Source organism: Canis aureus, chromosome 7 (genome assembly GCF_053574225.1).
Source record: "Canis aureus isolate CA01 chromosome 7, VMU_Caureus_v.1.0, whole genome shotgun sequence".
Classification (NCBI taxonomy): domain Eukaryota; kingdom Metazoa; phylum Chordata; class Mammalia; order Carnivora; family Canidae; genus Canis; species Canis aureus.
In genome coordinates this window covers 44655148-44679381 of record NC_135617.1, presented here as the reverse complement: position 1 = coordinate 44679381, position 24234 = coordinate 44655148, and the positions used below count along the sequence as shown (strand labels likewise).

General features: G+C 34.0%; 1 protein-coding gene across 1 annotated transcript in view; it reads right to left on the bottom strand.

Moving 5' to 3' along the window:
- EYS (EGF-like photoreceptor maintenance factor) overlaps positions 1-24234 on the bottom strand; it is a 1514868-nt gene that overhangs the window by 756342 nt on the left and 734292 nt on the right. The gene's annotated exons all lie outside the window — the stretch shown is intronic.

Below are 24234 nucleotides of genomic sequence, written 5' to 3'. Positions count from 1 at the left end.
TTATTTCAAATATATGTAGCTTGATAATATATATTTTTAAAGTATCTATTATCTATGCCAATATTATAAAGAATATTGACTAAAATTGATTATAAGATAGTTAATAAACTTTTATAATAGTGAAAACCTTGATAATTTTATAACATATTTCACAAATATTTATTTTTTATTGAAATTCCACTTAGTCAAAATATAGTTTAACATTAATTTCAAGTGTGCAATATAGTGATGCAACACTTCCATACACCAACCAGACTCATCACAAGTGCATTCTTTAATCCCCATCACCTATTTAAATCATCCCCCACCCACCTTCCCTCTGCTAACCATCAATTTGTTTACTCTAGTTAAGAGGTTATTTCTTGATTTGCTTTTTTTCCCTCTATGATTGTTTCCTAAATTCCACATATGAATGAAATCATATGGTATTTGTCTTTCTCTGACTGCCTTCTATCACTTAACATAATACTAAGCATTTCGTGGGCAGCCTTGGTGGCTCAGCAGTTTAGCACCGCCTTCGGCCCAGTTGTGATCCTGGAGACCCGGGATCAAGTCCCACGTCGGGCTCCCTGCATGGAGCCTGCTTCTCCCTCTTCCTGTGACTCTGCCTCTCTCTCTCTCTCCTCTCTGTGTATTCTATAAATAAATAAATAAATAAATAAATAAATAAATATTAAGCATTTCACTTAGCATAATACTCTCTAGTTCCATCCCCCGTTGCAAATTGCAAAATTTCATTCTTTTTTATGGTTGAGGGACTGGGAGGCCTATTGGAGGTTACTTTTTAAAAAGATATCTCTAGAAGACATTCAGGCTTTTGAAAAGACCTACAAAGGCTCTGAAGAAGAGCTGGCAGATATTAAACAGGCCTATTTGGATTTCAAGGGTGACATGGATCAGATCATGGAGTCTGTGCTGTGCGTGCAGTACACAGAAGAACCCAGGATAAGGAATATTATTCAGGAAGCCATTGATGCTGGCGAGTACCCCTCCTATAATGCCTTTGTCAAAGAATCAAAACAAAAGATGAATGCAAGGAAAAGGAGGGCTCAGGAAGAGGCTAAAGAAGCAGAAATAAGCAGGAAGGAGTTGGGCCTTGATGAAGGAGTAGATAACTTGAAAGTAATAATTCAGGGAAGACGGCTATGTGAAGGCAAGTTGGAAATTGGAGTGATGTAGCTGCGGGCCAAGGAGTACCAAGGACTGCTGGCAACCACCAGAAGCCAAGAAGAGATAAGAAAACCTCCTCCCTAGAACCTGCAGAGGGAACATGGTTCTGCTGACACCTTGTTTGGACTTCTAGGCTCTGGAAATGACAATAAATTTCTGTTGTTTGAAGCCAAAAAAAAAGGGGGGGGGGCATGCATGCACAACACATATATCACATCTTACTTATTCACACAAATATTTAATTATAAGATGATTCCTTAGTGAACCCTCTTACCCTAAAACTTGAGCAGAATTAAATTTATAAAATAATTTTAATTTTAGCATATAATTGGAACCAACATAGAAGGCAGCATAACATTTAAAATATTGGTTCTGCTTATTTTTGGCTTGATAGTAATATTACCTTTCACCTTGGAATTCTCTCATTCTAATGTGTTTTCTGAGATGCAGCAACACGCAGCTGGACTTTGCCTTGAAATGATATTGAACTGTGGTCCCAAAACACTATGTCCAAGTCCTAATGGTTGATAACTGTGAATGTGACCTTATTTGGAAAAAAAAAAAAAAAGTTCTTTACATTGTAACTAAGTTAAGGATCTTGAGAAGAGGTCACCTTCCATTAACTGGTTGGACCCTAAATTCAAAGGCAAATCTCCTTATAAAAGTGGAAACACAATGGGGAAGGGCATGTAAAGAAGGAGGTGGAGGCTGGTGTCATGTAGCCCCAAGTCAAGGAATACCTAGAGCTTCCAGAAGCTAAAAGAGAAAACGTAGGATTTTTCTCTAGCACCTATAGAGAGAATGTGGCCTTGCTGACACTTTGATTTTAGATTTCTGTTCTCCACAAGTGTGACCAAATTAATTTCTGTTGTTATAAGCCACCAAGTTTGCAGTAATTTGTCATGCCATCCCTAGGAAACTAATACAGAGAATGACTATGAGTGCATCTGATGTGTTTTCTCTCCAGATGTTCTTTTAGGACTAATTTTATACAAACCACTTAGATGTCAGTTGTTAGACCATGGTCTAAGAAGTGATGGAGGATCTACAAACAATGATTAAAGTACAATGTTCAGGAGAGGGATTTACATATTTACTGAGTGTCTACAACATGACAGATCTTTTCTGATTGGGAAGGCATATAAAGAAAAGCAAAATTTTCTGTCTGCCTTCAAAAAACAACCAGCCTAGTTGGGAAAACAGACAAGTAGCAAATTGAATAATGTAACTAATATTATAACTAATAACTAATATAAAAAATAAAGTATAAAATAAAACATATGGATGGTGGCATTCCTAGCATTAGGAAGAGTATATGCAATGGTGAAAGTAAGAAGAGTATAGCTAAATCCAGAAATTAAAGGAAGTTCTAAATGTCTGACAAGTAATGTGTGAAGGCAAGTCTGGGGTGATACTGGGAAAAAGGATAGATTAATAAATGGGGATAAGCATTCTATAATTATGGACCACAATTTTTATAATGGCTAATATTTACTGAAAAGTTATTTGCAAGTAACTTTTTTTAAGGTCATAGCACTAGTAAATAATATAGGTGGAATTTAAAACCAGAAAATGTTACTGCTTTGTACACAACCTATGTCCATTGGCCAAATTTGGCTCTTTTTTTATTCCCAGCGCCTAGCCTTACCCAGCCAAAGCTAAAAAAATAACCGTGTTAAAGAATCAAACATATTCCAGCAATCCTACTATGCTAGATCCTTGCTGGAACTAATTGAAGACTCCTGATCAACGAACAATACCTGATTTAATGATGTATGGATTTATGAACTCATTTTTCACTATGAGGTAAAATTCTCAATAATGAATTACTACTGAGACCATAAACCTTCTTCTCTTTGTAGCAACTAGAAATTTAATCCCTTTTAGAGGAAATTCCCCATTGGTGGTGTGACCCTATGGAAAAGAAATAAACTTAGAGCTCATTTTGTTCATCACTGAAGTTTTCATTGCCTTTCCTTTAATATTATAAATTATTCTTCAAAAATGCTCTATCAATTTAGGTACTTTCTTTTTTTTTTCCAAGTTTGACAGTTGCTATCATTGTAAGAAATGCCTATTTGTCCACATTTTAATCCACCGCAATACTAATAATGTTCTTAATTTCCAGTGTAAAGAAAAAAAAAAAAAACTAAATGCCTGGGGCATGTGGGTGGCCCAGTTGGTAAACCAGTTAACTCTCTGTCTTCTGCATAAATCATAATCCTGGAGTTCTGAGATTGAGCCCTGTACCAGACTCTCTGGTCAACAGGGAATCTGCTTCTCCCTCTGCCCTTCCCCCTGCTCATGCACACTCTCTAGCTCATTCTCTCAAATAAAGAAATAAAATCTTTAAAAAAAAAAAAACTATATGCCTTATAGCTTTTTTTTAAGGAGATAGCTTTAAAATTTGTTTAATACTTTTTCTTAGAATAACTTTAGATTTATAGAAAGTTTATAGAAAAGTTGTAGATGTAGTTAAGAGTTTTCATATACTCCGTAACCAGCTTCCTTTATTGTTTACATCTTACATTAATATGATACATTTGTCATAATTAATGATATAATGTTGGTATATTATTATTACTTAAAGTGCATGTATTATGGAAATTTCCTTAAATTTTACCTAATGTCTTTTTTTTTCTACTTCAGGATCTTATCCAGGATACCACATTACATTTAATTGCCATATCTCCTTAGTCTTCTGGACTGTGATTTAATTGCCATATCTCCTTAGTCTTCTGGACTTAGTCTTCTCAGACTTTTGAAAATCTCTAGAATTTTGAGGAATATTGGTTAAATCTATTGTACATTGTCTTTCAACTTGGGCTTGTTTGATGGTGTTCTTGTGGTTATACTGGTGATATGGATTTTGGGGATAAAGATCATAGCAAAAATTCATTTTCATCAAGTCACATCAAGTATACCCTTTAAAGCAAGTGGGTATACACATCCCACACTTAAGGATTGAAGAGTTATGCTCTATATCCTTAAGGGGCAAGTATCTACAACATAATTTGAAATGTATATTACAAACTTCATTATATAATAAACTTTGCTGGGATTTTGAGTGGTATTGCTTTGAATCTATAGATCAAATTGGGCAGAAAAAGGTTGGAAAGAAATGATATCTTAAAAATATTGAATGTTTTAATTAATGATTAAGAACTATTTCTTTTTTTAAGATTTTATTTATTTATTCACGTGAAACACAGAGAGAGAGGCAGAGACACAGGCAGAGTGAGAAGCAGTCTCCATGCAGGGAGCCCAATGTGGGGCTCAATCCCAGGACTTCAGGATCACTCCCTCAGCTGAAGGCAGGCGCTTAACCACTGAGCCACCCAGGCGTCCCTGAATAACAACTATTTCTACATTTAGTTTTTGAATGAGAAAGATCTCTCAATTTAATTAGATCATGTTTAATTTTTTTCATCAGTGTTTTGCAGTTTTTTACATATATTATTTTGGTATTGATATTACAGGTATTTTGTTAGCTTTTTAACTCAGTGTTTTATTTTTGAATAGTTGTTTTGTAAATAGTATTCATTTTTTAAATTTCTTTCTTTCCAATATTCCAATGTTTACTGAAAAAAATTAATAGATTCCTTGGAGTTCTCTAAAAATAAAATTATGAAATCTGTGAATAAAGACAATTCAATTTCTTCTTGTCCAATCTGTAAATCGTTTATTAGGTTAAGGAAGTTCCCACTAATTCTTAGGCTTTTTTTGGCAGCCTTCATCATGTATAAGCTTTGGCTTTTTTCAAAGGATTTTTGTGCATCTATTAATATAATTTTGTTTTTTCTTATTCATCTGTTAATATGATCATATGGTCAAATGATAAATGATATGGTAATATGACTGATATGACTATATGTTTTTAAAAATTATTTGTGAATATGATTAATTACATAGAATGATTTATGAATGTTGAACCAGCCTTGCTCTTCTGAAATGAACCCTACTAGTTGACTTCAGGCTTGAATATAGTTATCTTCTTGTTCTCTGAAAAGAGCTTATGATTTTAATTTTAAAAGTTTATTTTTTTTATTTTTTTTTCCTTTTTATTTTTTATTTATTTTTTATTTTTTTTTTAATTTTTTAATTTATTTATGATAGTCACAGAGAGAGAGATAGAGAGGGGCAGAGACACAGGCAGAGGGAGAAGCAGGCTCCATGCACCGAGAGCCCGATGTGGGATTCGATCCCGGGTCTCCAGGATCGCGCCCTGGGCCAAAGGCAGGCGCCAACCCGCTGCGCCACCCAGGGATCCCATTAATTTTAAAAGTTTAATGTTAAGCTTTTATTCTTTGTTCTTGCAAGGTTATGTGATATTTATGCACCTATTTGAATGATGAAAAGATTCTATAGATCTTTAAAATATAGAAATGTGTAACAATTTTTAGCCCTATACTCTACAGAAATACTTATACTATGACTAGCAATAATGTTTAATATTTGGAATAATTGAGCTATTGCTATTGCTATTGCAGGCAATTTAATATCATATATGTCTACTCATAAGCATTTTAATAGAATTTCTGATTGATTGAAATAATGTACCTAATTTGTTTATACAAAAACATGTATTAAGGAACTAATAAGACACTTCTGTACTCAAAAGTAAAAAGCTGGATGGACTGAAAAATTCAGTCCACAGAGGGGGAGTGCATGGGGCAAACCATTGACTCCATGAGTGAAGAGACAGGGAAATACAGGGAGTCCTGGCTTACTGGCATAGAGACTCACACAAGGAAATAGACATGGGGCACTACAGCTGGGGTAAAACCTGAACTGTAATTGATGATGCATTGTTGGAGGCTTGGTGTGGAACAATTCTGAGAGTTAAAAATTGTGCCGAGACTGAGTCTTATGGGGTATCACAATATTTTAAGATTTACCTCCAGCAGCTTAACCAGGTTTCCACAGTAAATATCAGAGAAAAATCTCCTCCTGCTTCTGCTGGGGGCGGGTGGGAGTGGAGGAACCATTCTGAAATACACCAGAGCACTCTGTTCTTAACAAGAGCTGCCCTCAGGAACAGGAACACTAGCTAACTAGAGCCTAACTTGCTGAGGTATTATTAGAACCTAACTGACCTAGGGAAGAGAAATACCCAACTCTAATTAATTCTAGCTTTCCAGGTGGAAGAAAGGAAATACCAATTCCAACCCACTCTAGTCATCCTGTCCCACGTTTGGGTCTAAGAAACACTTGTGAAGTACACCGTCCAGAGACAGGCTGAGAAAAAGACTGAAACCTAATCATAGGACTATAGAATGCCTCCTCACCTCCCACACTTCATCATCACTTTATTAAAGGCCTATTTACAGCAATGGAATATTATTCATTACTGAATAAAAGAGCTATCAAGCTATAAAAAGACATGGAGGGAATATAAATGCATAGTACTGAGTGAAAGATGCTAATCTAAAAATGCTACATATTGTATGATTTCAACTATAGCATACTAGAAAAGGCAAAACTATGGTAGAATTAACAGATCAGTGGTTACCAGCAGTGAAGAGGGAGAGGAGGGATGAATAGGGAGAGTATGGAGGATTTTTAGGGCAGTGCAAATATCCATATGACATCTTAATGGATATATATCATTATACATTTGTCCAAACCATAGAATATACAACACTGAGAGTGAGCCCTAAGGTACACTATAGTCTTTGAGTGATTATGATGTATCAATGTAGGTTCATCTCCAATAACAAATACATTATTCTGGTGAATTATGCTAATAATGAAGGAAGCTATGCTAGTGTGGGGGCAGGAGGTGAATGGGAAATATGGAAAATCTCTGTATCTTCCTCTAAATTTTATTGTGAACCTAAAACTGCTTTAAAAATCTTTTTAAAAAACTAGTAGAAACTACTAAATCATGAAAATGTCACATTGGGCATTTAACATAAGATTGATCTACAATACTGGAGGAGAGGACATAAAATACAAATTGATTATGAAGCACAGAAATTTAAAAATAAAACATTGAAAGCAAATTTATAGGAATTAAAAAGAAACCTTCAGAGAGAGCCAATGTCATGCTTCCATTGATTACTTGGTATAAAAAAAGTTAGTTTGAACTTCTATTCGTAAGTGGTAGGAGCTATCTTCAATGATCATTCAAATTGGAAAATACTGGGATCCCTGGGTGGCGCAGCGGTTTGGCGCCTGCCTTTGGCCCGGGGCGCGATCCTGGAGGCCCGGGATCGAATCCCACGTCCGGCTCCCGGTGCATGGAGCCTGCTTCTCCCTCTGCCTGTGTCTCTGCCTCTCTCTCTCTCTCTATTTCTCTGAGACTATCATAAATAAATAAAAAAAATTAAAAAAAAACAAATTGGAAAATACTGTTTCATCACCTGTCAGAGACAAGTCACAAATAGAATTATTAAGTATGGTTTGTAGCTATTTAGCAACCTTGCCTGGACATTTTTCTATAACCACTCTGCTGGTCCTACCTCCTCTACAAGCTCTTCTGGCAAATCCTCCTGTAGCTCCCCACTGTTGTTGCAGATACTGTTCTTTTGATATGGCTATTTTTTTCTCCTTGCATTTAATAAGATCAACATTGTGGTACTTCTATTCCATTATCTTCCTGTTCCTCTTTCTTAAAAATAATAAAGCATAATCCATGTCTCTTATTGTTCTTGTTTGTGCAGAGCTCAATGGATTCTACCATGCCAAAATAACCATTTGGGGGAATTTATCAAGTCAAACTATGAAACACATGACAAGGAAAGTCTGCAAACATATTAAATAAAATAATGCCTGGTATCATCCAATGGGGTGAGAGAGAAAAAGTAGTATTTAAAAACTGAATTTCCCTCTCACACAATCAGATTTTCCTTTTCCTTTTTTGGTTGAGATGTGTTACAACTAAATTTTAATGAGACTTATTTCAACTTATACACATTTTTAAATTCTTATTTTGCTTTAAAATATTTACTTTCCAAATTAGAAAGTAGAATGATTGCAATCTCTAAATTCCATTTCCCAGACTTTGGTAGTATAACTTAGTAGGATGTAGTTTAATAATTGTTAAGAAAGCAACCACATTACAGATTTTTTTCAATTGCAAAGCATCACATTAAAATTATCAACTTTAAGTGCTCAGAAGTTGAAGTGTTTATTCATTATTAGAAACTTTGCTGAAGCCAATAATTCTCAAGTTAGAATAGCTAAAAAGTATCAAATATGCAAATAAGTTACTTCATAGAATTTTAGAATCCTCACAGTTCTTTTCTGTCATCTACCTTTTTAAAAAAATAATCTATGATAACTTTATATGTCCATTTGCTTTAGAGTATGGCAAAATATGAGGTATTTATTCCTCTGCACATTAGACACTTTATAACTTTATAGGTTAGTTTTTAGAGATCCACATACTCTGAACATAACTTTTGTTTAATTTTCCTTGTTTGCTTATACCTTAGTCAAAAATTCACACGTTTTGGAATTTTTGGCTTATTTTCATGCACATAGCTATATTTCTAGAGAATAGCCATAGACAAAACAAAACAAAATAAAATTACCTTACTCTCTCTCATCATGTACTCTGATGTCTTCTTTGTCGTGGATGATATACTAGATAATCAAACTGGAACTAAAATGGTCATATAACTGATATAGATAATGGAATCCAAATATTTTGATTAATATATTCATGCAAATGACTATGGATTCAGACATTGACTTTTTTCTCTCTTTTTCCTTTTATAGATATTTTGATATTGTAAACTACCAGATTCCTGGGAAACCCCACAGGAACACCAGGCTGTAAGTTAGAGATAGCCTAGTGAGTAGGCAAAATCAATAACCTGACCACAATGGCCTTATTTGTTCAAAAGATAATCAGCAGGTGTCCCGGCGTTTCATTGCAAACGCCGGGACACCTGCACCCCGATGTTTATAGCAGCAATGGCCACGATAGCCAAACTGTGGAAGGAGCCTCAGTGTCCAACGAAAGATGAATGGATAAAGAAGATGTGGTTTATGTATACAATGGAATATTACTCAGCCATTAGAAATGACAAATACCCACCATTTGCTTCAATGTGGATGGAACTGGAGGGTATTATGCTGAGTGAAGTAAGTCAGTCGGAGAAGGACAAACATTATATGTTCTCTTTCATTTGGGGAATATAAATAATAGTGAAAGGGAATATAAGGGAAGGGAGAAGAAATGTGTGGGAAATATCAGAAAGGGAGACAGAACGTAAAGACTGCTAATTCTGGGAAACGAACTAGGGGTGGTGGAAGGGGGGGAGGGCGGGGGGTGGGGGTGAATGGGTGACGGGCACTGGAGGTTATTCTGCATGTTAGTAAATTGAACAGCAATAAAAAATAAATTAAAAAAAAACAAAAGATAATCAGCTATGTTACTTACCTATTTTCTGTACTATTCATTTGAGCACATTATATCTCCTAAATATTTAAAATCACAGGTATTTTAAATTCATGTGATTGATTTGTTTCAGAAATGGTGATAGATTGAAATCGAAATTATTATATGTATTCTCAAATGTGGAATTTAATTTTATTATAGCCTTAAGTAAATTGCACAAAGTATAATCCTAATTAATATATAAAATAAGTACTTTTATTAGTATTGCCTAAAGTATGAGTCTTAATGGCCATTTTTAACATTTTACTTTTAATTCTATTATCATTACTATTAATTATGGATACAAATTAAGAGAATATTCCTAGAAGGCAATTATTATAACATAAATATAAGTTTCTTGAGACCACTTTACAAATCAGAATATTGTCTAAATAGCTATTGAAATTATATATGAAGTAAAATAATTTAGATAAAAGGAACTGATAACTATAATTTTCAGTGATTGTGACTACAGAAAATTCAAAATGAATTTCTTTTTTAAAAAGATTTGAGAAAGAGAGAGAGAATGAGAGAACACATGAGTGGGGAGGGTCTGAGGAAGAGAATCTCAAGCAGACTCTCCACTAAGCGGGGCCAGACTTGGGAAGTGGCCTCAGGACCCTGAGATCACAACCTGCAGTGAAACCAAGAGTTTCGGGCTTAACTGACTGAGCCACCAGTGCCCCAAAATGAATGTCTTTTTATAGATGACATTATTTTATATCAGTTTTCAATACAACATTGCTTTAAATTTTAATCTTGAGGGTATTTAAGTTTCAGAGTACTAAGTTGTTCAGAGTACTTAGAATGTTCCATATGTACAAACTGAGACAAGGACTTAAACGCCAGTTTCTTATTTGGCAGGTGATACAGATAAGCAAAAATGAAGGAGTGGGGAAACTAAGACAGGGGAGGAAAGGCACTAGTTCACTCTTCACCAGAGTGTGAAATGGTACACAATCCCACTCTAGTGGTTTTAAAGTTATTCATATTTTTTCAAGACATAGAGCCTGATTCTCTCATTTAGTATGGACTGTACTTCATAAGTCATTGCTAATGTGTAACAATATGGTCAAAGTGTGCCTTTCTCACTCTTCTCTCTTTGGTTCTCTCAGGCAAGCTGGTTGCTATGTTATGAAGATACTCAAGTAACATGATGAAGAAGGCCATGTGAAAAAAGACTAAATTCTTTGGTCAACACACATGAAAGAACTTGGAAGAGGACCTTTTCAGCCCATGCAAGTCTTCATATGACTAATCCAGCTAACATCTTGACTGCAACCTAATGAGAGATACTGAGCCAGAATCAGGCAGAAGAGCCACTTCTAGGATTCCTGAATCACAGAAACTGTGAGATAATAAATGCTTGCTGTTCTAAGCCATTAGATTTTGGGAGTAATTTGTTATTTAGCAATATATAACTATCCATTCAATAAGGACATTCTGAAGATCTGTGGAGAAGGCACATCAGAAGTTTTCTGGAATGACTGAGAAACAGAAATTTTCCATGGATTCGTTACCCCATTAGTCAAGGGTTGCCCCCAGGGCATAAACATATTCACAGTCTACACTGATTTATGAGTGGCTAATGGGTGTGTGCACTCAATAAGATCCCTCAGCTTCCAAAAAAAAGTGTAAGGCATAAAAGTGGAGGTTGTTCAGGTGAGTAAATGTGTTTAGTAACTGCCCAGCACAGATGGGATGGGATAAAAGCAGCAAAAGCATCTGCTACAAATGTCACAGATGGAGTCCCAACTTACTTTGTATGTTAAATAACTTCCTCCAAAAAAAAATTTTAAAAAATGGAGGAAAGAATTCAATACACTTTAAACTACACTGAGATCTACTGATGAGAATTTTTTTCTTCTATATTCTGCTTTTAGAAATCTTCATTTAACATAAAAGAAAGTACACTCTTACATTGGGAATTACTTTTAAGAGATAATATGCAAACAGCTAGAACCAACCTGGGCAATGAAATTTAGCTTAATCTACTATAACTTCTTTTTTTTTAAATTTTTATTTATTTATGATAGTCACAGAGAGAGAGAGAGAGAGAGAGAGAGAGAGGCAGAGACATAGGCAGAGGGAGAAGCAGGCTCCAGGCACCGGGAGCCCGACATGGGATTCGATCCCGGGTCTCCAGGATCACGCCCTGAGCCAAAGGCAGGCGCCAAACTGCTGCGCCACCCAGGGATCCCTCTACTATAACTTCTATCACAGTGTCTATATTACTCTCTTACAATCAGAATGATTTTCTCAAAGTAAAATGTTCAATTATTATTAAGAAAGTTTGCTATATTCCAGTTAGCAAACTACTATTATATAGTTAATGATAGCTAACTTTTCTATCTATGTACAAGGCACCTTGCAAGGTCATTTACCTACATTTATCAATACCTAAAACATAATACAAGATAGATACTATTTTTAGGCTACCAGTGACTGGAACCCTCTATCTGGCCTAATTCTAAATTAAAAAAAATCCACTACTGGGAATTTACTCAAAGGAAATGAAAATACTCATTTGAAAAGATACATGTACCCCTATGTTTATTACAGTACTATTTATAATAGCCAAGCTATGGAAACAACCAAAGTACCCATTTAAGATGAATGGATAAAAAAAATGTGGTATGTATGTACACACACGCACGCACACACACACACACACACACAGAAGAATATTTATCAGCCATAAAAAAAAAATGAGATCTTGCCATTTGCAGCAACATGGATGGACCTAGAGCAACATGCTAAGTATAATAAGTCAGTCAAAGACAAATAGCATATAATATCACTCATATGTGGAATTTAAGAAATAAGATAAATGAATAAACAAAAAATAAAATAAAATAAAATAAATAAAATAAAATAAAATAAAATAAAATAAAATAAAATAAAATAATACTCTTAAATACAGAGAACAAATTGATGGTTGCCAAAGAGGAGGTGGGTAGGTAGAAATGAATGAAATATGTAAAGAGAATTAAAAGTACACTTAGCGTGATGAACAGTGAGAAATGTATAGAATTGTTGAATCATTATATTGTACCCCTGAAACTAAACAGGCACAATTTTAGAAGATTTCACTGGAAACACTGTTCCTATGGCAAGAGTTATTCCAAATCCTGATTCACTCAGAAACCAAGGTATGGAAGAAGTTTCTGATGAAATCTTTTTAAAGTTTTAGTTAAAAGTCTACAATTTGTACTGCCAGAATTGCCTAAATAACTATTCAAGAAATAGCTGGATTCTTCCAATATTAAAGAACACATGACTCTATAAGGCAACTTACTTGATTTCAACAGTTGTAGCTACAAAAAGTAAATTAATAGACTATCATTATTTTTTAATACTTACAAAGTCTCAAGTATTTTGCCATAGTATTATTATGGAAATGATAAACATCTTTTTCTTATTCTTTCAACCATTGGATGACATTCTTTTAACTGCAGAAATCCACAAGCTTTCTAATTTATTTTCTAAGCATTTGAAAGAAACTTTTGGTTTTGTCACAAAATTTTCCCATTTCCATGGGAAACTTGACAACTTTCTCAACCTATTCTTTATAAAGCACAGTTTCTAGAACCCTGTCATGACATGCCTGGAAGAACAGCTTGTTTCAACAACCAGATTTTTCCTCCTAACCTTCATGCCAAGATCACGTTTAATAGAGGTCCTATCCTTTGTGGCTATTTGTATATGTATGAAGATACATGTATGTCGCTAGAGAAATTCAGGTTATCTCCTAAAGAATAAAAGTTTTGTATTTTTTTTCCTGTGAACAAATTAGTTATCTGAGTAATATTGGAGGCAGTGTGTTTGAAGTTTTTAACATTCCACACTTCTATATTTCAAGTGTATTTTATTTTACTAACTATGTAAACATAAGCCTATGGTATACATGTATGTTTGTATTTATATATTTATATGATACAAGCTATCACAGAGTTATAAGGTGTAAAAAATTAAAAAGGAGATCAGAATTTCACATTAAATTGTGGAAAAGATTGGATTTTTAAGGCTTAAAAACATTGACACATATACATTTCTAACATTTTTCTGACGTTTCACAAAGTACATATCAAATTATAAGTTTTATAGTTTCTCACATGTCCCCAACTTCAACATACGCCATATTTTCTTATTGCATCCTTTACCTCTCTTTTCATTACTGGTATTTTAGTGAAGTTATTTTAAGTCTTCCTCAGATTTCCCAAATCTCCCTCTTAATCTTTAATGTATAAATTGTTATCTCTTGAATGGTCTTTCATGTAATCATTCTTATTTTATTTTGTAATCATTCTTATTTTCTTATTTTCTCTTCTTCACTTTTAACACTTTTTTTTTATATTTAGGTTTGTTTTTATATAAAAATAACAGTTTTCCCTAAATTTTTGCTCTAGGAAAACATGCCATGCTGTGTGGCTTTATGTACCATCCCCCTAGCCCTGTTCCTGTTTGGCCAAAAGCTATGGCCTTAGGGCTGCCAAGCAGACAGGTGAGGGTGAAGACAGCAGATCCAGAAGGGTGAGCAGGGCCCCTAGGCAAAGGAGAGGGGGGAGAGGGAGAGCAGAGGTGTCAAGCCTGCCTGGGCCAGCTTGGTGGCTGCTGAGGACCTGGGTGCTGCCCTCACTGGTGGAGATAGGCTTCCAGCCAGATACCGCCAGTCTTCTCTAGTCTAATGCCCATGGGCACAGTGTACGATTGAAGCAATTCTCCAACAGAACTTTTGTCAATTTTATAAGATCTTGCATCTTTGGTAGATGATAAATTCTACTTTTAAGTTGATTTCCTTTGTATTTACATTGTGTCATCTGCCAAGGGGCAGATTTGTGATTCCTCAATGGATAGATAGTATTTACTTAAGAGGCATGTTTGAGTTGGGACTAATATTAAAGGTGAAATTTTTTTATTTCCTACACAATTCAATAGCAGCAAGATTTGGAAAATTAGCATTAAATAAGAAATCCTCATGGAATAGAAGGTCCCTTGTACTTAATTAACAGTATAATATGTATTGCAAAAATTATACTTTTGTAGTTTCCTTCTTTTAAGATACATATCAAAAAAAAAAAAAAAAGTCAGGATCCCTGGGTGGCGCAGCGGTTTGGCGCCTGCCTTTGGCCCAGGGCACGATCCTGGGCTCCCGGTGCATGGAGCCTGCCTCTCCCTCTGCCTGTGTCTCTGCCTCTCTCTCTCTCTCTCTGTGTGTGTGTGTGACTATCATAAATAAATAAAAATTAAAAAAAAAAAGCCTGCATCATGGCAATTACCTATTTTCCATCTTGCCACAAGGCATGGCAGAGAAATGGAAATGTATGAAATGTATTTCTTTCTAGATAATTGCTATTTTGGAAGTTCAATTTTAAGCTAAAGTTTGAATGTATATTCTAATTCAGCATGGAATCAGAAATTTCTAAACTTTTTAATTCTTCATTAATTGCTAATATAGCTAAAATGCTGAAAAACTCTCTAACATAAAACATCTATGCCTCTTATAATTTTCTGGGAAATAATAGAAGTGAATTTAAAAACTGACCACTTACCAGCTCAAATCAGATCATAGTTAATTGAAATCACTGCATAAACTAAACTTTAAGAAATGCCCGTGGGATTGTTTTTATGTGGATAATATAATTCTCTCAAGAGTATCTATGGTTTCAATTAGGCTTATTAAAATGCAGATTAACTATTCTGACCTCTACTTATTTACCAAACTGTATATTTCCTGAAGATTGTTCTTCTTATTTATAATTTTGTTATTAGAAAACTGAGTAAAGGAAAAGCAAATCCAAGCTCCAATTATAGAAATTGATTTACATAGCAGTCACATTTATCCAAAAGATGGGTAATGCAAATATGTCACCAACTCTATAAAACTCATAGCTGTGAAACAACTATGTTATAAAGTATTTTCATTTTTTTATTTCTAATATAAGTACGTTCTAGTGTGAGAACATGACCTGTGTAAGCTCTTCTCAAACTTTAATGTATGTATTCATAAAGAATAAACTTTTAATAGACTGCTCCTTCTTGATATGGTGTTTAATTATGGATAGCTATATGTTGCTTCCTTAAGAAAGTTATTACCAGATTCTCTATTATATTTAAGAGACTGAGAATGCCAATTGTGTTTTTAATGAAATACACAAATTAATGTTTGTTTATTAGATGTTTATTAAATGTTTTTAAAATCAATAGATGTATACTTTTAAAATTACAATTCTTAAAATGTGTTAAAGGTCATGCAACTGGTTACTTTACCTCCACAAGAAAAAGCTCCTGTCTGGGATCAAGCAAAATCTATCCATTTTTCATGTTCTTTTAATTTTTAACATTTGTATTACTTTCATGCTTTAGGAGATTTCTAGAAGGTGTAAGTCATCAAACCTGTATATTTTCTTAGACTATCTTCATCTTGGGCTGAAAGAATCTTCCCTAACACCCACCTATCAACAAATAGTTTGTATTGGACAGGGAGAGTAAAGTCATAGCCTCAAAGTAATGAAGTACGCTCATTTTCAAGCAATTTTCCTTGACCATTATTTTTCCATACTGAGATTTTTAAGGGTGTTAGGAACATGACACAGGTGTTCCTAGTTCCCTACCAAATTGCTTTTTAATGACACTTGATTAACCAAGATATTTAATCCACTAATTTTTGTCTTTAACAATTGTATATGTATTTTTAAGATTTTATTTATTTATTCATGAAGGACAGAGAGAGCGGCAGAGACACGGGCAGAGGGAGAAGCAGGCTCCATGCAGGGAGCCGGACGTGGGACTCGATCCCGGGTCTCCAGGACCACGCCCTGGATTAAAGGTGGTGCTAAACCACTGAGCCACCCAGGCTGCCCAGGAACTTTCTTTTTTTTTTTTAAGATTTATTTATTTATTTGAGAGAGAGAGCAAGACAGAGAGAACACAGTGGGGAGGGGCAGAGGGAGAAAGAAGAACAGAGACCCTTAAGCAGACTCCGTTCTGAGTGCAGAGCCCCATATGGGGCTCAATCTCGCAATCCTGAGATCATGACCTGAGCCACAATCAAGAGTTGGTCACTTAACCAATTACACACAGACACCCCAGGAATTTTCTTTCTTGTTCATTTCCTTGTCCATTCTGTTAGTTTGCTAGGGCTGATGTAACAAAGTAACACAGCCTGGTTAGCTTAAAACACACTTTCTCACATTGTGAGAAATTTATTTTCTCACAATTCTGGCATCTGATGTCCAAGATCAAGGGGTCAGCAGGGCTGGTTTATTCTGAGGGCCTTTCTTACTGACTTATAGATGTTGTCTTCACTGGTGTCTTAACCTGATTTTCCCCCAATCTATTACCTCATATCTTCTTATAAGGATACCAGTCATATTGGATTAGGTCTCCCTTTTGTGACCTCATTTTACCTTAATTACTTTTTTAAACACCCGATCTCAAAATACAATCACATATGGAATTTGAAAGACACAGTTCATAATGCCCCTCTCTTATCTGTAAACAAAAGAAATCTACCACTCGATAATCAGGAAAATGCTAGGAATACACTCACAGGAAGGAAAGCATGAATTTTGAAGTAAAACTAAACATTAAAATATGAAAAAAAGAAAACTTTAAAGCCAGTCTTAGAAAGAAATCAAAAGCCATTTTCAGAATCTTCACAAAAGTTTCCCTTTTCAGACACTAGTATTATATATAAATGTAAATCTTTTTCATGGTCAAGATTGTGTTTTTTTTAAATTATGGTTAATTATTAGCATTAAATATTTTTCCATATTTATCACTATATAAGCCCCAGAGGTAGAATAGAAATTTATGTTATAAAATTAATATACCATAAATTTAAAAGCTCTCTGCATGCTTTTTGTGATAAGGGATAATAGGGGAAATCCCTACAATGAATCTCTACAATGAAGATTTGAAAATTCATGCAAAAGATAGAAAAATAGGCATTATTATACTTCTTGATGAAGACAAAAAAAAAAAGAACTCTTTTTGAGTTTTCCCTCCTGTTTTTTGGTAATCACTAAGAATTTACTATCTCATCTTAGGTAAATGGCTATGGGGGAACTCAGCTCAGAATCCAGGGTTAGGAGCTCTATTTAAGAAGCTTAGGATCTTTGGCATCTCTTCCAGTTAACTATGTAACATTTACTTTATGAAAAATGCTGAGTTCAAATGAAAGTTTGCCTAACCAAGTAGGGTAAATAGATATGTATTTTGTTTTTTAATTCCAAAGCTATATCACAATAGAACTGTTTAAAAAATTATACTATTTTGTCACTTGACATGGTTTACAGATTGTATAGTCCAGAGAGAAAATAAACAAAATGTGGAATTATGTTTGGTTTGGAGGTGAGAATTTAACTCAAGCAGCGCTGATTAGTTTTCTTACAAGTTGATTTCATCTTTCTTTTGAATTGTAGTCTGAGTAGACGGAGGGTCAAAGTTATCATCAGCTTTCCCATTATGTGCATAGAGAGAGTTCACTTTTGAATTAAGCCAATATATACAGGGAAATAGAGTCAAAAGACAGAGAAATAATTTCTGGACTGCATCATCCCTGATTCCAGCTATGCCTAAAATTAGATTAATAAATGAACTTCCAGGTTTTATAAGCCATGAAAACTCTAGATATCCCTTTAATTGAATTGGTTTAGTTTTTTTTTTTTAATTGTAGTTGACTGGGTCTTAATATAGTAGTTTTGTCATCTTAGGATTTAAAAGAATTGAGACGTAAAGGAGTAAGTGAGAATGAAGAGCGTAACAGAAATTAGGACCAAAAATTTGTATTTCTCTTGTGAGGTAGAATCATATGAGAATGTATAAGTTTTTATTTTTTAATGTTCAGATAGGCTTTTAGGAATGCATGCTATCTAGAGACAGAAACTATATTCATGAGAATTATTACAAAGCTAATACATTCTCAAGATTTATACTTGCCATTACCATTTTAAATACCCTAATATCCAAAGTAGTAGTAGAACATTATAATATGACATTATGAAAACATGGTGAGCAGGGAAATATCCATGAAAATATGTTTTGCAAACCAATTCCTGATTTCAACCTATCTGTATTGATCTAAATATAAATTTTAATGTGGTTAATGTGGTGATCTGTGCTCTCCTTCTTTGCAATTGCTAACTATAGCTCATGCAATATTCTCAAGTCTTAGGATAATCATTTATCCGTGCTTAATAGTTCTGAATCAAAAGAATATTTACTGGATAGGAGAAATCTGCCTGCAGAACAGAGCTTCAGCATGTTAGCTGCCTGAACTTCTTTATTGGTAATTCTTTGCTATGTAAAGCTTTTTTTTTTTTTTTTTAATCCCTAATCACATTTAGTGAGCAAATAACTAGAAATAATCATTTAAGACTCCATTCATCAGAACATTATTATTTTACATCAACTAAGCCTTTATGAGATAGCTGAATTTCTTTGGGGAATAAATACTGTTTGCCATTTCTCTTTGCTATTCGACTAATAGAACGTTTTAGGTCTATCTCAGTGCTAAAGCCCACAATGAACACTAAACGATTAGCAGATTTTAATGAACACATCATTATCTGAGCAATGAAACATTGAAAACCAGATACCAGAGCAGTCATGTGTTTGAATAAATAAAACAGAAGAGTTAAGATTTAAATGATGTGTTTAAACAATCCAAAGTAGAACTATTTTAGACAAATTACAAAATTGGATTCTTTGGGGGAACATAAGTCTGGTATGTAGTTATGAATCTGAAATTGACTCCATAAGGAGTTCTTCAGAGGACTATTTTTTTTAACAGAAATAGAGTAGTGTGTAATATTAACGGTGTGTAAGAGTAAGAACAAAGATTTTTGAATCCTTGACATAGAGATAACATAGAGGTAAGTAATATCTCTAGCAATTGGAGATGGTGTGATCCTGATGACATGATTTGCACTGATAAATATCCATAAGTTTTTTTCTTATCTGTGGTTTCAAAATTACATTAGAAATAAAATCACTGGTCTATTTTGAGGATAAATTTAAATGGTAAATGGGGAAATTAAAAATATGAATGTAAAAATGTACTTATTTTAATGTTATAAAAATTAGGGTACTTTCAGTGCTAGAGATATTTTTTAGTGCTCCTCTCTTGTTTTAAATATTTTATTTATATTTATTTGAGAAGAGAGAGTGAAGAGTGAGAGAGATAGCACAAGCAGAGGGGAGGGGCAGAGGGAGAGGGAGATACAGGCTCCCCAGTCAGCAGGGAGCTCAACATAAGGCTCTATCCCAGAATGCTGGGATGATGACCTGAGCTGAAGGCAGCTTCTTAACTGACTAAGGCATCCAGGCACTCCTTGTTCTCTCTTTTTATTAGTGTTGTGATTGTCATTATTTACATTATTAAGTGAAAAAAGGCATGATGTTGAGATGGGTAAATTATTCTCTCCATGTTCTTAAATTCTCTAAAAGAAACTGCTTGCTATTCCTTATTTTTTAAATATTTTTCAATATTTTATGGATTCTGCCAAAATAAAGGCAATGTTATAATATCTGAATGCTATAGTTAAAATAATTGAAATAATATTGAAAATATCTTATGAAGTAATGATAATTTGGGAATGAAAAGATGGGAAAATTATGACTTACTGATTATAAAGTGCCATGAATAAGGATATATTTTTATATTTTTAAAAGTTAAAATATATTGTATATCTTCAAGAAAATATCTTGGTAATATATTTAAAGTTGTTTAAAAACAATAAAAAGAAAGTTGTTTTTTTCTTCTAGACTATTTTATTTTATTTTTTCTTCTAGACTATTTTAGTATATATAGTCTAAGAACCCTTTCAGTATAAAATATATTAAAATTATAAAAAAAATTATAATTGTGTGTATAGGTGTACACATGTGTATGTGTATACCCAGACAGAATTTATGAATGGGCAGGGATGCAGGGCATTCTTCAAATATGCTAAAACTAATGAGTCAAAATTTGATGAGAAATAGGATATATGCATGGTTTCAAAGTATCTCCCATTTAACTAGTTAAAGGGGAAAACAATACCTTTCAGTGGAGAAATTTAATGGAAACTGATCAAAGTTCATGATAAATCAATATCATGTACCTCCTAGTGGGATACTTTGAGAAGGACACAGCAGAACTAACATAGTATTTCTGTTGAGAGTGTATAATCTGAATCAAATTGTATATGTGTGTCAGATAGATCAGAATTGAGGTAGATTATACAAAGTAAGTGGCTTGTACTCATACAAAAAGTAACTCATGAAAGACAAAGAAAGGCTGATGGATAATTTCAGAAGACATAACTAAATGACTTCTAGAAATACATCCTGGAGAGGAAGACAGGGAATGAATAAATTGCTATAAAGTATTTTATTGAGATAATTGATAAAATTTGACTAAAGTCCATGTATTTGAAAAAGTATTATATGGAGTTTAATATCCAAATTAATATTTTTTTACAATTATATAATTAAGTATTTTCAGTCGTTGGAAATCTAGGAGTATTAAGAGGCAAAGCACCACATGCCTACAAATTTTCTTTCATGGTTCAGAAGAAAATATGCCTGTAAGTGTATGTGTGTGTAAATGTGTGTGTATGTTTTTCATGTTGGAATAAACTGTTACTGGGGATACACAGAGATACAGGAACTCTAAGTGTAGTGGTGGGAGTGAAAACTAGACTTTAGCAATATGTTTAAAAGCTTACATAAATTTGCATTTATTGCAAGTTAACAGTTTTCCTCCCAGGAATTTATTCTACGAAACCTATCATCAAAAAGACAAAGATGAACTAATGAGAACATTTGTAGTAGGTGGAATGCTAAATTGACCCACAATCAGGTATAATCTCCTCCCCTTGAGTGTGGGTGAAACCTGTAACTACGATGACATATCATTCTGTGATTATGTTAAAATGTGTGGCAATGGGGAGATTATTTGGAATGAGTCAAACCTAATCAAGTGAGCTCTTTAAAAGCAGGGTGGTTTTCTTTTTTTTTTTTTTTTTTTTTTCCTGACTGGTCAGAGAAGAAGCAGAGAGAGTCACACTGAGTGACCTAGAAGAAAACAAAATATGCGACCATGGGGACTATGTGGCAAGAACCTAAGGGCAGCATCTAGTGAACTTGGAAAAGAACTCCAACCCCCAGAGAATAACTGCATCCCCAGTATCATTTATGATTGCAAGTAACCAGGAACCATCTATATAACAAGGTATAAAAACCAGGTAAGCAAAGTATGACATGGTATATGATAATTAACTTTCGTGGTTGCAAGGTCTATATACAGCCTATATGAGACCTGGTCATAAAATTCTGAACGTGTGTTGTGCATATTTTTTAAACATACCTTCATGTATTTTCATATTGCCTATTGTTACGGGTTGAATTCTACCTCATGAAAGAGCTATTTGAAGGCCTAATCCCCAGCACCCCAGAAAGGTAACCTATTTGGAAATAGATCTATAGCAGTTATATTCAAGTTAAGATGCAGTCATTAGAGAGGGTCCCAACCCAATATGATGATGTCCTTATTAAAAAGGGGAAATTTGGACACAGAGACAGACACAAATTGAACGAAGATCATGGGAAGACATGAAGACCACTGTCTACAAGCCAAAGAATGCCTGAGACTATGAGAAGCTGTGGAGAAGTACAGGTTTCCTTCACAGTTCTCAGCAAGAACTGACTCTGTCAACATATTGCTTTTGGACTTCTAGCCCCTAAAACTGAGATAATAAATTTCTGTTAAGTCACTCAGTCTGTGATACTTTGTTATGGCAGCCAACAAACAAATATGCATCCTTATATGCCTATGTTAATGGAACTGCAACAAAATTCAATAAGTGACTATATTAGTTGTTGGAGATTTATTTAGTTGGGTTCTGAAAATGAAATTGTATTTGATCATGTTTGATATATTAATATGGCAATTTCATATCCTTCAGTCTTGTAATCTTTTATATTTTATACTCAATTTTTGAGATACTCATAATAAATATCTATTACTTTTAGAGCTGAATACATTCAATGATAAGTGCAAAAAACTGATAACTTCAGATCAGCAGAAGTTGGGAGTCATTTATATTTTTATAGATGTTGAATAAAGATTAATAAGTAACTTGTAAAGCCATTTCCTTTCTTACGTTCCCTATTCTGCATTCAGTTTCATAACTACCTTGTGATATTTTGTAGTTTATACATTATTTGTATATATGTCAGGTTTTAAGTTGAAATGTTAGATACAGACATGACTAGAAATAGCAGTTTCCTGTTTCTTCTGTGGCAAAATAATTAATATTTAATAGTCAGAATGTGCACTGAAATTTTCTTACAAGACTTCAATTCATTGTCTAATAAATTAATGAAAGCTCTCACTTGTGCAAAGAATATTCATATCTGTACACACTAATGTTGATTCGATGATTCAGTAAAAGCTACAAATTTGCTAAGAAACATGCTAGTAGTGTCCAGTGGGAAAGACAGACATCAGACTGTTATAAAAATACATGATTGGCATTATGATGGAAAACTTACATGAATTATGTGGAACTAACTGAGTCAAAGGTGAAAAAATCTCCCCTGAGAAAGTGATTTGTAAGGTGAAGTCTTCTGATTTATGCAGGATAAGTAGAAATGAGCAGCAGAGGAGGCTGGGGGTTGGGCTGTATAGAATGTTGATTAAAAATAGAACATATTTCACTGGACAAAGTTCTTTGATCTTGGTTAAACACCCGAAAAATGGTTATGATGCCATTGTCTGTTAAATACATGATTTCTTTTGAACATCAATCTTGATATTTCAGAAATACTTTTCAAATCTGCATTTTCTGTCAAGAATAAATCTCATTAACTGCTCCACTCCAAACGGCCACTTCTGTCACTGCAAATTTATATAGGGACAGCTATACATTATTAACAAGCTATGAAAAGTCACTGGCTAAATGTCATCAAAGCTGAGATATAGCTGCACCTTGGGATTCATATAGCAAACAGTTTAGTTTTAATCATCTTGGACCACAAGATATCTTGACATTTGAGCAGGAACTTTTTTGCACTGGAATCAGACCTCTATTATCTCAGCCATAATTTTCAGTTTAAACTGTGATAGAAAGTTTTACCTTTTAAATTAAAACGTGAAAAAAAAAATCGATCCATCAAAGACGTTATCGTTCATTTAATCAATGCTCACCTGCAGCTTTCTCCTCCCTGACCCCCCTCCCCAAAAAGATATGAGCAAGGGCAGCTGTAAAATTCAAGCATCATTAGTGCTGCCAGAAGTTTTTTGAGCTGACTACCTTTCTGTTCCATTAATACCTACAAGAAATGACCTTGTTGAACTGCATTAAGATAGGTGATTGATTTTACTGAGGTATTTTTTTTATTTTGATAACATAAGTTTTCACAGTTTAAAAACATACATTTGAATCTTTTTCTGATAGTCTAATAATAGTCTAATAATAGTCTAATAGTCTAGTCTAATAATATCCTCAGGACATCAATTTATGGTGGCTACAATGTATCCAAATTTAAAATTTACTAAAAGTGTTTTATTTAAAATATTTAGTACACCAGATGCCTGGGTGGCTCAGTGGTTGAGCATCTGCCTTTGGCTCAGGGCAAGATCCCGGAGTTCCAGGATTTAGTCCCACATCAGGCTTCCTGCATGG